At 42.7% G+C, this 15,559-nt stretch overlaps 2 protein-coding genes and 1 long non-coding RNA gene across 3 annotated transcripts in view; 2 read left to right on the forward strand and 1 right to left on the reverse strand.

Moving 5' to 3' along the window:
- LOC136959951 (E3 ubiquitin-protein ligase TRIM39-like) overlaps positions 1-15,559 on the reverse strand; it is a 210,835-nt gene that overhangs the window by 132,515 nt on the left and 62,761 nt on the right. The gene's annotated exons all lie outside the window — the stretch shown is intronic.
- The window catches only part of LOC136959948 (E3 ubiquitin-protein ligase TRIM39-like), an 88,566-nt gene that overhangs the window by 42,958 nt on the left and 30,049 nt on the right, over positions 1-15,559 (forward strand). The gene's annotated exons all lie outside the window — the stretch shown is intronic.
- LOC136959827 (uncharacterized) lies at positions 2,611-3,579 on the forward strand. Its single transcript, XR_010878778.1, has 3 exons — positions 2,611-2,693; positions 2,872-3,059; positions 3,198-3,579. It is a non-coding gene; the product is annotated as an uncharacterized lncRNA (long non-coding RNA).

Genomic DNA, 15,559 nt, shown 5'->3' on the forward strand with positions numbered 1-15,559 from the left:
ATCGCATAGCCTACGTGTTGTAGTTTGCATAGTGGGCATTGTTTGCGTATTATTTATTGGAGTCATCTGAGCTACATGCTTGTGTGTAATTACACATTTCTAATGAAGAATATTGACACATTTATTTTACGGACATACGTTCTGTATAAAAAGTATGTTTGAATGCTACACATGATTACGTACAAAAACGTCATAATGGTGTATATTAATACTTCAATTAAACATTATACAGCTACATCACATTTCTTCTGAACAGGCAGGTGAATAGCAACTTGAAGACTTGTATTGTAAGCTTTCTCAGAAGATTGTCTCAGGCTATTCAGACAATTTTGTGCTTTTTGGTGAGTAATTCTTATTTACACATTAATGTTTCCCCTACTTATTGTAATCTTAAACGTAAAACATAATTTCATTCTCAATTTAATCCACACTTTCGTTATGCAGTTACCGTCAATATCATCGCATCAAATACATTTAAAGCAAGTTTTGATACATGGTTTTCTTTTTGTGTTTTGTTATAACTGACCACATCAATAAAAAGAGACTCAAGACTCAGTCCACAAATGGCCTGTAAATCAAACCTCAACAGCATTGCAGTTACAAAAGTTACAAGTTTTCTCTCTCAATTGCTTCACAGCCAATCATCGTGAGCCGACATGCCGATACCAAACTCTTCCAGTCAGGTCAGCTCCTCTCAAATAACACGTTCCCATAATCACTGTTATTGGCCATAGCCTAATGCAGTGGTTTTCAGAGAATTTATTTATGAAAACTAACGATCTATCTGACACAGTTTGATGATCCTGATCACCGTCGTGGGGACAGTGGAAAGAGATCCAAACGGATACTGGTTCGACAAATGGACGGCGCAGAAATGGTAGGAGCCTTATATCAACTTAAACGTAAATGTTTAAACAGCAAACATATACCTCTCTGAGTGACTGTGTCTCTAATGTAGAAAGTTGACCATGATGGGACAACTATTGAAGAGGTGGAAACGGATTGGAAAAATCGGGATGATTTGTCTCTCCAGTCACTCGATGAGGCAGATTTTCTGGTCAGTTGTTTATGCATAGCGATAGGTGAAAGGGATGACACCGAATTGGTAAGATCCTTATTTTACATACACTTGAATGGTTAAATAGCAAACTGGTCAAATACCTCTGAGTGACTGTGTCTCTAATATAGGAAGTGGAACGTGGTGGGAACACTATCCGTCAGACCCAAGATTACGATGACCTCTCTCTCCGTTCAGTCAGCGAGAGAGATTTTCTGGTCAGTTTGTGCATGAAAAGCATCAAGGTACATTACATTTTGAAGATAGACTGTGTGAACAATATGTTTCCATCTGACTCACAGTCTGATGAGGACCGTGAATGCCAGCAGAATCCACTTCCGGATAGAAGCCTGGTATGTGTATGTGTGTGGCAAAAGGTCAATGAATTGTCTTTTTCTCTTAGTGCTGAATCAGCTTTTCCCTCATTTACATTTAGTCATTTAGCAGACGCTCTTATCCAGAGCGACTTATAGTAAGTACAGGGACATTCCCCCGAGGCAAGTAGGGTGAAGTGCCTTGCCCAAGGACACAACTTCATTTGGCACGGCCAGGAATCAAACTGGCAACCTCCTGATTAATAGCCCAATTCCCTAACTGCTCAGCCATCTGACCCACCTGACCTCCTCCCTCACCATATGGATATTCATATTTTCACATTTTCCTCTCTGCCCTGTTCCTGCACATTGTACTTTACTCTTGGTCTCCCTAGAATCCTGTTATGGATTACGAAGCCCAGGGCCTTCTTCCTTCCTCGGTGAGAGCCGTGACCAAGCCTTGCATCACTAATGACGTGCACCCCACCATGCTACACGATCAGAAGAGGCGCGACAGACAGTCCCGTGTCACAAGAGAAAAGGTCATGAAAAGGTTCCAAAAATCCCTGGTTGCCCTGGAACAGGACCTTATGACAACCAAGGAGGAGATCCTGAACACCAACGAGTACTTCAAAGAGATGTCTCGTGTGAAGAGCCAGGGAAAAGGCCTGATGGGTGCGTCTCTGAGAAGACTTGTTTATAACGTCAGAGGGAGAAGGCTCCAGAGGATTCAGGCGCAGAAATATATACGGGTCAGCCAAGATTTCGATGCGCTGATCCAAGAGGTGATGAAGGACTGCAGAGATGACTTCAATCTGACGGGCCTGAAGAACTGGCAGAAAGAGGTTAAGAAGCTACGCATGGCCTGCAGGGCCTGCACTGAGAGGATCCAACCACCCGAGGTGTGTAGTTCCCCACCACAGGTCCAACCCTCTCAGGAAGAAAAGCCCTCCATCCAACGCTTTGTAAGTAATCAGTACAGACGTACTATACGTATTCGTTTATTCAGCTATTGTTTGATTCAAGGTATGGCATGGCACTGTTTGTTGATTATCATCCTAAAGAGCCATGGAAAGATCCCAGGTCCCTTCACCATTGAGGACGACGCCATGGAATCCCCCCCTCTGACTCCTCCTACTCCCGAGGCCCTCCTCTTCGACCAGCAGGTTCCCCGGGCTTTGACTCCCCTCAACCGTGTCACCGTTGGAGTTGTGACTCCGCCTGCTGTGGGGTATTTACCCCCCCCTCGTCTGACACCAATCACCCACTTGAGCGCTGATGTAAAGAGGCTGCTCCAAGGAGGACTGGAAGGGCTCCAACAGGTAGGTCATTATCATCATGGGCAAATATATGATGATATTCACTGTTAAAGCATAAATACATTTAAATTAATTAAATACATTGCGGACTAATGAGGCTGGAAAAGAACCATGATTTCATTGGTAAAAATGTTTTCTCAGCTCAGTGATTCATCCATGTAAGCTTGTGTTCTGCTTTCAGGATGTGACGGAAGAGAAGAAGCCTGGCAAAGGGGAGAGGAAGGACACTGGCAAAGGGGAGAAGACGGCCAAAACACAGTTGTATGTCAAACCACTGCTTGTGTTGGAAGTCAGTAACAAACAGCCAGAGGAATACTCTGTGAACGATGTGAAGGAGGAGAAAAAGAAAAAGAAGAATGTGGGAAAGAGGTGAGGACAGATAGCAGAAAGACTAAATGGAGGGGGTGGTAGAATGTGGCTAAAGACATCAAGACAGTCATTGTAAGGATGTGAGAATGCGTACTGGTATGGCAGATTACATTTTATGTTTTTTCTTATGATTGACAGGTTTCTCCAGTGGCTGTCGAGCAAACTGATATGCGGCTGTTGTTCAGATGTTTAACAAACATCATGCATGCATACTCATGCTCTTTCTCTCTCTCTGTCTTTCACTACACAGAGATCATGTAGACATACACACATATGACATCATCAGTTACACTCCACCCTTACACACACATACACACATATTCTCTCTCTCTTTCTCTCTCTCTCTGTCTCACACACACACATATTCAACTCTCTCTCTTTCTCTCTCTCTCTCTCTCTCTCTCTCTCTCTCTCTCTCTCTCTCTCTCTCTCTCTCTCTCTCTCTCTCTCTCTCTCTCTCTCTCTCTCTCTCTCTCTCTCTCTCTCTCTCTCTCTGTCTCTCTCTCTCTCTCTCTCTCTCTCTCTCTCACTCTCATATCACAGATGCTTGACTAAATGTTGTTCTCAATAAAGTTATCATTTTGTGTTTCATTTGGTATTGCTTTTTGATGGTTGCCAGCCTCATAAACTTTAGCCGACTATTCATTTGGTCATCTCGCACCTTAATACTATAAGCCTAAATTACTTTGCATGGCAGCCTATTTAAGAAAATAACCCTTTGGTGCACTTTATCTGTAAAACAGAGACTACTTGTTACCAACCGTTATGTTAGAATGTGAACACAGCTGGTCTTCCTCCTCCATTACACATTGTGCCAGCTGTACCCGCTGTGGCCTAGAACCAGACCTCAGTCCAGACCCACTTGCTCCCCACGTCTAGTTGAACCCAAGCAGAACACTTCAGCACCAACTGGAACCACAAACTCTTGACCACAGTTCTGACTGGAGCCATAAGAAACGCTGAATCCAAAACCAGCAACGAACACCAAGATTTCAACCTCAGGTAAAACTGGAAGTCATTTGTCTCTGTGTGTGGGGTCAGATGGCTGAGCGGTTAGGGAATCGGGCTAGTAATCTGAAGGTTGCCAGTTTGATTCCCGGCAGTGCAAAATGACGTTTTGTCCTTGGGCAAGACACTTCACCCAACTTGCCTCGGGGGAATGTCCCTGTACTTACTGTAAGTCGCTGTGGATAAGAGCATCTGCTAAATGACTAAATGTAAATGTAATGTGACTGCATAATAGATCGTGATGTGTAGGGACGTTGCTTCGAATCCTGGGTTTGTGTTTCTTGAATGAGGAATTGAGAACGACGTTGTGTGGGGATAGAGCTTTATCGGTCTCCGACTTTCTCTCTGTGTGATCTTCACTCAGTTCAGACTGCTAACATTTACATTTACATTTATTAATTTAGCAGACGCTCTTATCCAGAGCGACTTACAGTAAGTACAAGGACATTCCCCCCGAGGCAAGTAAGGTGAAGTGCCTTACCCAAGGACACAACATCATTTGGCACGGCCGGGAATCGAACTGGCAACCTTCTGATTACTAGCCCAATTCCCTAACCGCTCAGCCACCTGACCCCTGGAGTGAGTGCTTCAACAGAAACAGTGCAGAGGGAAAATGCTGCCTAGAGGATTTCCCAAAGCATCCTTGTGGCCTTGTGTTTATCAGGAGGCCCAGCACCCTGCAACAGACTCATCCACTCTCCCTTCTGCAAGCCTCATTGTTGGCATCTAACAGAAATAAGCGCAGCTCGTTCAGGCAGGGCAATCGGGCAGCGCGCGTAAGTCATCGGGGACGTAAGGCGTCTTACTCCACCTTCCTTCCTCTGCCCACTACCACACCCATGTTAGCAGCGCATATCCATTGGGCCACGTCCGATAAGGCGTCTTTAAAAGACGCGCGGATATGCCCACACTCACCCCGGTTGTTGTATGATCAGTGCTGCTGCCGCCCTCCACCATCCCCTTTCTCCCCCGTGCTGTCTGTCTGTTCGATCCCTCCGGGGGATTATATCTCTATTGCTCCCTGCCTCATATGTCATGTATGTATGTGTTGCATCGAGGAGGCAGGGAGTGCTTCCCTTAGATCATCCACTCCGCCAAAGTTAAATCTACATGTCCATGTCATGTAACAATAAATGCTCAAATCTAATACGTGATTGTCTTGACTGAACTACTCTTTCTCTGAGTTCACAAACACAATTCTAACAGGTTTCATACATACATGCTCTAGATATCGATGAAACATTCCAAATTCCACAACATCCGTGTGTATGAAAAGCCTGTGTCTTCAATGGCACGACTGCCTTATTCCAGGGGCTGTAACGGAGAGATTATCATCCCAGCCACTTGTCAAATTTGGCTCTGAGATTAAGACCCGGAGTGTTGATATAAGTACATTCGACCATTTCTGAGGAAGAGGAAATGTTTCTCATTGTTTTGTGGGTTACACAGCTGTGTGTGTGGTGCCAGTAATGCCTTCAGCAAAAATCGGGTACACTGCTTCTGGTAATAATGTGTGTGTGTGTGTTTTTTGCCTTCTAGTCTTTGGATTCTTGGAGAGCATATCAAGTGTGTTTGTGTTGGATGTGTGGGAGTATGCTGGCATTAGTCACATTTATTTAGAGGTGAAATATGAAATATTTAAACAATCTAGATGGAAATACTGAGGAAAAAAGACTGTGAAGCCAGTCCCTTCTTCCATGTATATGGTTTATGGCCCCTAAAGCTGAACTTTGTATCTCAGTCTGTATTACCTATCAACGTGTCAGAAACTGTTTCGTATACCATTCCTGTCTTCACCTTGTCATCTATTTGCTCAGGTGAAATATCACATCGAAAGACATTTCTGGGGTTCAAAGCCACATTATATCAATCAAGTTGAAAATATCTGTGTCACAGATGGACTGCTCTCTTTCAATTATTGAGAATGTACAGATTTTTTCAGTTGTCGTAATATGAAATTACATACATTACAACCATTTTTAGAAATACATTTCTATTTTCTAATTATTTACTGTTTTCTACTCTGTGATCAATTGAAAGCAAAAGTGATTACGGTAATTGGGGATTGATTTTTTTACAGAATGATCAGCATTCCCATACCTCTGATAGATGGAGATGTAGTTTGTGTAAGTGTGAGACAGGTAGAAAGAGAGGGAGAACATGAGAGATTGAGTGTGATATTTTTTACCTCCAGTCTCCCTATACAACCATGTAACACAATTTCCACTATGTACTTCAATGTACCAAAACATCCCAGCCCTATCAATCAACAATGTATGTCTCTGGGTGGGTATGGGTAGAAAACATGGAGTCTATCAGTGTTTCCAATAAAACGCTTGGTATCATCCTTGTGACAGATCGGTGTTGAGATTGGGCATGGTTTCATTATAAGCAAAAGTCCTAGCATGTCCTGTATTGACATGGTCACCTATCTGTTCAGTAAATATTTTAGCCTTGAAGGTAAGACCTTTGACATAAGCTCTGGAAGAAACTGAGAGACCACTGCACCTTTTTCTTTCACTTTCAAAAGCTTTAGGACAATTATTTGACATTTTGAGTAAGGAACAGAAGGGTAAACATGTGCAGTACCCTTCTGTTTCTTGCTCAAAATTGTCGGCCCTTATTGGGAAGCTACAATAACTCCCTTTAAAATGACGACTTGATTCAGTTCCTCTCCTGCACTGAACCTCTTCTCCAGCAGGAACAGTTCACTTGGATTGGCGCAGCTGGCGGGGGCCAGCTAGCGAGAGATGGTGTCATGCAAAGTAGCTATCTAAAATGTTTTCGAGGCAGTCGTACTACTTTTCTTTAAAAATAAATAAAAGAAAAGCCTAGTAATAATAATTACATGGGCGTACCTATACAGACAAGAACGATTTTGCCAATTTAAGGAATGCTGGCTGTGTATGGATTTCAAAATCAAATCTGTCCTACATGACGGAACGTGTAGTGCCGATGGGCCAAGTAATAATTATCGCATAGCCTACGTGTTGTAGTTTGCATAGTGGGCATTGTTTGCGTATTATTTATTGGAGTCATCTGAGCTACATGCTTGTGTGTAATTACACATTTCTAATGAAGAATATTGACACATTTATTTTACGGACATACGTTCTGTATAAAAAGTATGTTTGAATGCTACACATGATTACGTACAAAAACGTCATAATGGTGTATATTAATACTTCAATTAAACATTATACAGCTACATCACATTTCTTCTGAACAGGCAGGTGAATAGCAACTTGAAGACTTGTATTGTAAGCTTTCTCAGAAGATTGTCTCAGGCTATTCAGACAATTTTGCGCTTTTTGGTGAGTAATTCTTATTTACACATTAATGTTTCCCCTACTTATTGTAATCTTAAACGTAAAACATAATTTCATTCTCAATTTAATCCACACTTTCGTTCTGCAGTTACCGTCAATATCATCGCATCAAATACATTTAAAGCAAGTTTTGATACATGGTTTTCTTTTTGTGTTTTGTTATAACTGACCACATCAATAAAAAGAGACTCAAGACTCAGTCCACAAATGGCCTGTAAATCAAACCTCAACAGCATTGCAGTTACAAAAGTTACAAGTTTTCTCTCTCAATTGCTTCACAGCCAATCATCGTGAGCCGACATGCCGATACCAAACTCTTCCAGTCAGGTCAGCTCCTCTCAAATAACACGTTCCCATAATCACTGTTATTGGCCATAGCCTAATGCAGTGGTTTTCAGAGAATTTATTTATGAAAACTAACGATCTATCTGACACAGTTTGATGATCCTGATCACCGTCGTGGGGACAGTGGAAAGAGATCCAAACGGATACTGGTTCGACAAATGGACGGCGCAGAAATGGTAGGAGCCTTATATCAACTTAAACGTAAATGTTTAAACAGCAAACATATACCTCTCTGAGTGACTGTGTCTCTAATGTAGAAAGTTGACCATGATGGGACAACTATTGAAGAGGTGGAAACGGATTGGAAAAATCGGGATGATTTGTCTCTCCAGTCACTCGATGAGGCAGATTTTCTGGTCAGTTGTTTATGCATAGCGATAGGTGAAAGGGATGACACCGAATTGGTAAGATCCTTATTTTACATACACTTGAATGGTTAAATAGCAAACTGGTCAAATACCTCTGAGTGACTGTGTCTCTAATATAGGAAGTGGAACGTGGTGGGAACACTATCCGTCAGACCCAAGATTACGATGACCTCTCTCTCCGTTCAGTCAGCGAGAGAGATTTTCTGGTCAGTTTGTGCATGAAAAGCATCAAGGTACATTACATTTTGAACATAGACTGTGTGAACAATATGTTTCCATCTGACTCACAGTCTGATGAGGACCGTGAATGCCAGCAGAATCCACTTCCGGATAGAAGCCTGGTATGTGTATGTGTGTGGCAAAAGGTCAATGAATTGTCTTTTTCTCTTAGTGCTGAATCAGCTTTTCCCTCATTTACATTTAGTCATTTAGCAGACGCTCTTATCCAGAGCGACTTACAGTAAGTACAGGGACATTCCCCCGAGGCAAGTAGGGTGAAGTGCCTTGCCCAAGGACACAACTTCATTTGGCACGGCCAGGAATCAAACTGGCAACCTCCTGATTAATAGCCCAATTCCCTAACTGCTCAGCCATCTGACCCACCTGACCTCCTCCCTCACCATATGGATATTCATATTTTCACATTTTCCTCTCTGCCCTGTTCCTGCACATTGTACTTTACTCTTGGTCTCCCTAGAATCCTGTTATGGATTACGAAGCCCAGGGCCTTCTTCCTTCCTCGGTGAGAGCCGTGACCAAGCCTTGCGTCACTAATGACGTGCACCCCACCATGCTACACGATCAGAAGAGGCGCGACAGGCAGTCCCGTGTCACAAGAGAAAAGGTCATGATAAGGTTCCAAAAATCCCTGGTTGCCCTGGAACAGGACCTTATGAAAACCAAGGAGGAGATCCTGAACACCAACGAGTACTTCAAAGAGATGTCTCGTGTGAAGAGCCAGGGAAAAGGCCTGATGGGTGCGTCTCTGAGAAGACTGGTTTATAACGTCAGAGGGAGAAGGCTCCAGAGGATTCAGGCGCAGAAATATATACGGGTCAGCCAAGATTTCGATGCGCTGATCCAAGAGGTGATGAAGGACTGCAGAGATGACTTCAATCTGACGGGCCTGAAGAACTGGAAGAAAGAGGTTAAGAAGCTACGCATGGCCTGCAGGGCCTGCACTGAGAGGATCCAACCACCCGAGGTGTGTAGTTCCCCACCACAGGTCCAACCCTCTCAGGAAGAAAAGCCCTCCATCCAACGCTTTGTAAGTAATCAGTACAGACGTACTGTACGTATTCGTTTATTCAGCTATTGTTTGATTCAAGGTATGGCATGGCACTGTTTGTTGATTATCATCCTAAAGAGCCATGGGAAGATCCCAGGTCCCACATGCCAAAAGGTGATGTCTTCTCTTGTGACTCTGTCTCCCCAGGATCTATCTGAGACAGAGACCACTCCTGTGGTCCCCTTCACCATTGAGGACGACGCCATGGAATCCCCCCCTCTGACTCCTCCTACTCCCGAGGCCCTCCTCTTCGACCAGCAGGTTCCCCGGGCTTTGACTCCCCTCAACCGTGTCACCGTTGGAGTTGTGACTCCGCCTGCTGTGGGGTATTTACCCCCCCCCTCGTCTGACACCAATCACCCACTTGAGCGCTGATGTAAAGAGGCTGCTCCAAGGAGGACTGGAAGGGCTCCAACAGGTAGGTCATTATCATCATGGGCAAATATATGATGATATTCACTGTTAAAGCATAAATACATTTAAATTAATTAAATACATTGCGGACTAATGAGGCTGGAAAAGAACCATGATTTCATTGGTTAAATTTTTTTCTCAGCTCAGTGATTCATCCATGTAAGCTTGTGTTCTGCTTTCAGGATGTGACGGAAGAGAAGAAGCCTGGCAAAGGGGAGAGGAAGGACACTGGCAAAAGGGGAGAAGACGGCCAAAACACAGTTGTATGTCAAACCACTGCTTGTGTTGGAAGTCAGTAACAAACAGCCAGAGGAATACTCTGTGAACGATGTGAAGGAGGAGAAAAAGAAAAAGAAGAATGTGGGAAAGAGGTGAGGACAGATAGCAGAAAGGCTAAATGGAGGGGGTGGTAGAATGTGGCTAAAGACATCAAGACAGTCATTGTAAGGATGTGAGAATGCGTACTGGTATGGCAGATTACATTTTATGTTTTTTCTTATGATTGACAGGTTTCTCCAGTGGCTGTCGAGCAAACTGATATGCGGCTGTTGTTCAGATGTTTAACAAACATCATGCATGCATACTCATGCTCTTTCTCTCTCTCTGTCTTTCACTACACAGAGATCATGTAGACATACACACATATGACATCATCAGTTACACTCCACCCTTACACACACATACACACATATTCTCTCTCTCTTCTCTCTCTCTCTCTCTCTCTCTCTCTCTCTCTCTCTCTCTCTCTCTCTCTCTCTCTCTCTCTCTCTCTCTCTCTCTCTCGCTCTCTCTCTGTCTCACACACACACATATTCACTCTCTCTCTTTCTCTCTCTCTCTCTCTCTCTCTCTCTCTCTCTCTCTCTCTCTCTCTCTCTCTCTCTCTCTCTCTCTCTCTGTCTCTCTCTCTCTGTCTCTCTCTCTCTCTCTCTCTCTCTCTCTCTCTCACTCTCATATCACAGATGCTTGACTAAATGTTGTTCTCAATAAAGTTATCATTTTGTGTTTCATTTGGTATTGCTTTTTGATGGTTGCCAGCCTCATAAACTTTAGCCGACTATTCATTTGGTCATCTCGCACCTTACAGTTTTTCTCGATTGGTTACACACATTTTCTGAATGCATACCTCATACTCTCAGAACTCTACACACAAATCAAAAACACACACACACAATGGGCAAAACCCCTCACTTCTCCTGCAAAATTAAACTTAACATTCAAAACAATGTTATTTAATCTCAAAATGGTATTTTGTTTTCAAATGACAAACACAAACCATCATATGAATAGACATTTATAAGAACCATTTGAACACTGATGTGCTCAATGTAAAACACTATGATGAATGGAAAACACTTCTTCTTCATTCATCATAGTGAGTTAGGCCTTTTTTTGTTCAGTGTTACATTTACTACATACAGTACATACATAAGTGTGTTGTAAAATATTTGAGAATATTGTTTTTATACTCAGAACACAGAAATACATGGTAACAAATATATTTTACATATATGTACACAGTGTACATCCCAACCAACACAAAGTTACACATACAGCGGTTTACATACAAAACAACAGAATAATTTACTGTATAGTGTATACAGTTACATTATTATTATTTTTCTTTGTATTTGCCGTAATGTTATGGCGTTATTTTCTAGGACCATGTTCATGATTTCAGTTTCCTGTTCAGGAGACAGAAGACGTTCCCGATCACCTTGTGTTGGTAATCTTTCAGTTCTGCCAAACATATAGTAAAATACTGTAAATACTGTGTAGGAATACAAAGTAGGAATACATTTTCCAAATACTTGAAACATACTTTATTTTTACAGTCCTATAGAACAGTCCACAGGCAATACTTTACTACTGTACTCATTGAGTACTGTATTGATATGCAGTAGGCCTACTGCAATTTTGTAGTGAGAGTAGATTTCTTACCTATTCTCATTTCGGAAAGTCCCGATGATGGATGCTACAGTGTACCTGCTCAAATTTGGCTGTACTCTTTGCCCAGCCTCCCTCATTGTTAGACCATGGTTGACTACATGGTCAACCAAAGCGGCTCAGATCTCATCATTTAGTCATTTAGGAGACGCTCTTATCCAGAGATTATGGTCCTTGGCCTTCCTCATCCTCGTCCTCCCTGTCCTCCTCCTCTTATTCTCACTCCTCTGCCTCTGTTTCCAATGTTGGCATCCATTGCTCAAAAACAGAAAAGGTCACCTGTTGCCCTTTTATTCTAAAGCTCTGATTGCTAATTGTAAAACTGTGTGACAGGTGTTTGTCCATGCGATGAGTCAGTGTGCGTATTTGAATGGCAGTGTGTTCTTTGTGAAAACAAAAGATTTTCTTCATGAAAGTTGTGCCAAATGCAGAGAATTGTGTGTAGTGTTTTGAAAAAAGTGTGTGTTAGAACTGCAATTTGAGTGTAAAGCAGGAATTGTGCTTGTAGTTTAGCACAATTGGTTCATGGGGTTGGTGCATGAGTTACATGTTGTGGTCATTGTGTCTCAAGTACCAGTATTTGTGTGTAAACAATTGAGAAAAACTGTAATACTATAAGCCTAAATTACTTTGCATGGCAGCCTATTTAAGAAAATAACCCTTTGGTGCACTTTATCTGTAAAACAGAGACTACTTGTTACCAACCGTTATGTTAGAATGTGAACACAGCTGGTCTTCCTCCTCCATTACACATTGTGCCAGCTGTACCCGCTGTGGCCTAGAACCAGACCTCAGTCCAGACCCACTTGCTCCCCACGTCTAGTTGAACCCAAGCAGAACACTTCAGCACCAACTGGAACCACAAACTCTTGACCACAGTTCTGACTGGAGCCATAAGAAACGCTGAATCCAAAACCAGCAACGAACACCAAGATTTCAACCTCAGGTAAAACTGGAAGTCATTTGTCTCTGTGTGTGGGGTCAGATGGCTGAGCGGTTAGGGAATCGGGCTAGTAATCTGAAGGTTGCCAGTTTGATTCCCGGCAGTGCCAAATGACGTTTTGTCCTTGGGCAAGACACTTCACCCAACTTGCCTCGGGGGAATGTCCCTGTACTTACTGTAAGTCGCTGTGGATAAGAGCGTCTGCTAAATGACTAAATGTAAATGTAATGTGACTGCATAATAGATCGTGATGTGTAGGGACGTTGCTTCGAATCCTGGGTTTGTGTTTCTTGAATGAGGAATTGAGAACGACGTTGTGTGGGGATAGAGCTTTATCGGTCTCCGACTTTCTCTCTGTGTGATCTTCACTCAGTTCAGACTGCTAACATTTACATTTACATTTATTCATTTAGCACACGCTCTTATCCAGAGCGACTTACAGTAAGTACAAGGACATTCCCCCCGAGGCAAGTAAGGTGAAGTGCCTTACCCAAGGACACAACATCATTTTGCACGGCCGGGAATCGAACTGGCAACCTTCTGATTACTAGCCCAATTCCCTAACCGCTCAGCCACCTGACCCCTGGAGTGAGTGCTTCAACAGAAACAGTGCAGAGGGAAAATGCTGCCTAGAGGATTTCCCAAAGCATCCTTGTGGCCTTGTGTTTATCAGGAGGCCCAGCACCCTGCAACAGACTCATCCACTCTCCCTTCTGCAAGCTTCATTGTTGGCATCTAACAGAAATAAGCGCAGCTCGTTCAGGCAGGGCAATCGGGCAGCGCGCGTAAGTCATCGGGGACGTAAGGCGTCTTACTCCACCTTCCTTGCTCTGCCCACGACCACACCCATGTTAGCAGCGCATATCCATTGGGCCACGTCCGATAAGGCGTCTTTAAAAGACGCGCGGATATGCCCACACTCACCCCGGTTGTTGTATGATCAGTGCTGCTGCCGCCCTCCACCATCCCCTTTCTCCCCCCTGCTGTCTGTCTGTTCGATCCCTCCGGGGGATTATATCTCTATTGCTCCCTGCCTCATATGTCATGTATGTATGTGTTGCATCGAGGAGGCAGGTAGTGCTTCCCTTAGATCATCCACTCCGCCAAAGTTAAATCTACATGTCCATGTCATGTAACAATAAATGCTCAAATCTAATACGTGATTGTCTTGACTGAACTACTCTTTCTCTGAGTTCACAAACACAATTCTAACAGGTTTCATACATACATGCTCTAGATATCGATGAAACATTCCAAATTCCACAACATCCGTGTGTATGAAAAGCCTGTGTCTTCAATGGCACGACTGCCTTATTCCAGGGGCTGTAACGGAGAGATTATCATCCCAGCCACTTGTCAAATTTGGCTCTGAGATTAAGACCCGGAGTGTTGATATAAGTACATTCGACCATTTCTGAGGAAGAGGAAATGTTTCTCATTGTTTTGTGGGTTACACAGCTGTGTGTGTGGTGCCAGTAATGCCTTCAGCAAAAATCGGGTACACTGCTTCTGGTAATAATGTGTGTGTGTGTGTTTTTTGCCTTCTAGTCTTTGGATTCTTGGAGAGCATATCAAGTGTGTTTGTGTTGGATGTGTGGGAGTATGCTGGCATTAGTCACATTTATTTAGAGGTGAAATATGAAATATTTAAACAATCTAGATGGAAATACTGAGGAAAAAAGACTGTGAAGCCAGTCCCTTCTTCCATGTATATGGTTTATGGCCCCTAAAGCTGAACTTTGTATCTCAGTCTGTATTACCTATCAACGTGTCAGAAACTGTTTCGTATACCATTCCTGTCTTCACCTTGTCATCTATTTGCTCAGGTGAAATATCACATCGAAAGACATTTCTGGGGTTCAAAGCCACATTATATCAATCAAGTTGAAAATATCTGTGTCACAGATGGACTGCTCTCTTTCAATTATTGAGAATGTACAGATTTTTTCAGTTGTCGTAATATGAAATTACATACATTACAACCATTTTTAGAAATACATTTCTATTTTCTAATTATTTACTGTTTTCTACTCTGTGATCAATTGAAAGCAAAAGTGATTACGGTAATTGGGAATTGATTTTTTTACAGAATGATCAGCATTCCCATACCTCTGATAGATGGAGATGTAGTTTGTGTAAGTGTGAGACAGGTAGAAAGAGAGGGAGAACATGAGAGATTGAGTGTGATATTTTTTACCTCCAGTCTCCCTATACAACCATGTAACACAATTTCCACTATGTACTTCAATGTACCAAAACATCCCAGCCCTATCAATCAACAATGTATGTCTCTGGGTGGGTATGGGTAGAAAACATGGAGTCTATCAGTGTTTCCAATAAAACGCTTGGTATCATCCTTGTGACAGATCGGTGTTGAGATTGGGCATGGTTTCATTATAAGCAAAAGTCCTAGCATGTCCTGTATTGACATGGTCACCTATCTGTTCAGTTAATATTTTAACCTTGAAGGTAAGACCTTTGACATAAGCTCTGGAAGAAACTGAGAGACCACTGCACCTTTTTCTTTCACTTTCAAAAGCTTTAGGACAATTATTTGACATTTTGAGTAAGGAACAGAAGGGTAAACATGTGCAGTACCCTTCTGTTTCTTGCTCAAAATTGTCGGCCCTTATTGGGAAGCTACAATAACTCCCTTTAAAATGACGACTTGATACAGTTCCTCTCCTGCACTGAACCTCTTCTCCAGCAGGAACAGTTCACTTGGATTGGCGCAGCTGGCGGGGGCCAGCTAGCGAGAGATGGTGTCATGCAAAGTAGCTATCTAAAATGTTTTCGAGGCAGTCGTACTACTTTTCTTTAAAAATAAATAAAAGAAAAGCCTAGTAATAATAATTACA

This window comes from Osmerus mordax, chromosome 17, assembly GCF_038355195.1.
Source record: "Osmerus mordax isolate fOsmMor3 chromosome 17, fOsmMor3.pri, whole genome shotgun sequence".
In the NCBI taxonomy this organism is placed as follows: domain Eukaryota; kingdom Metazoa; phylum Chordata; class Actinopteri; order Osmeriformes; family Osmeridae; genus Osmerus; species Osmerus mordax.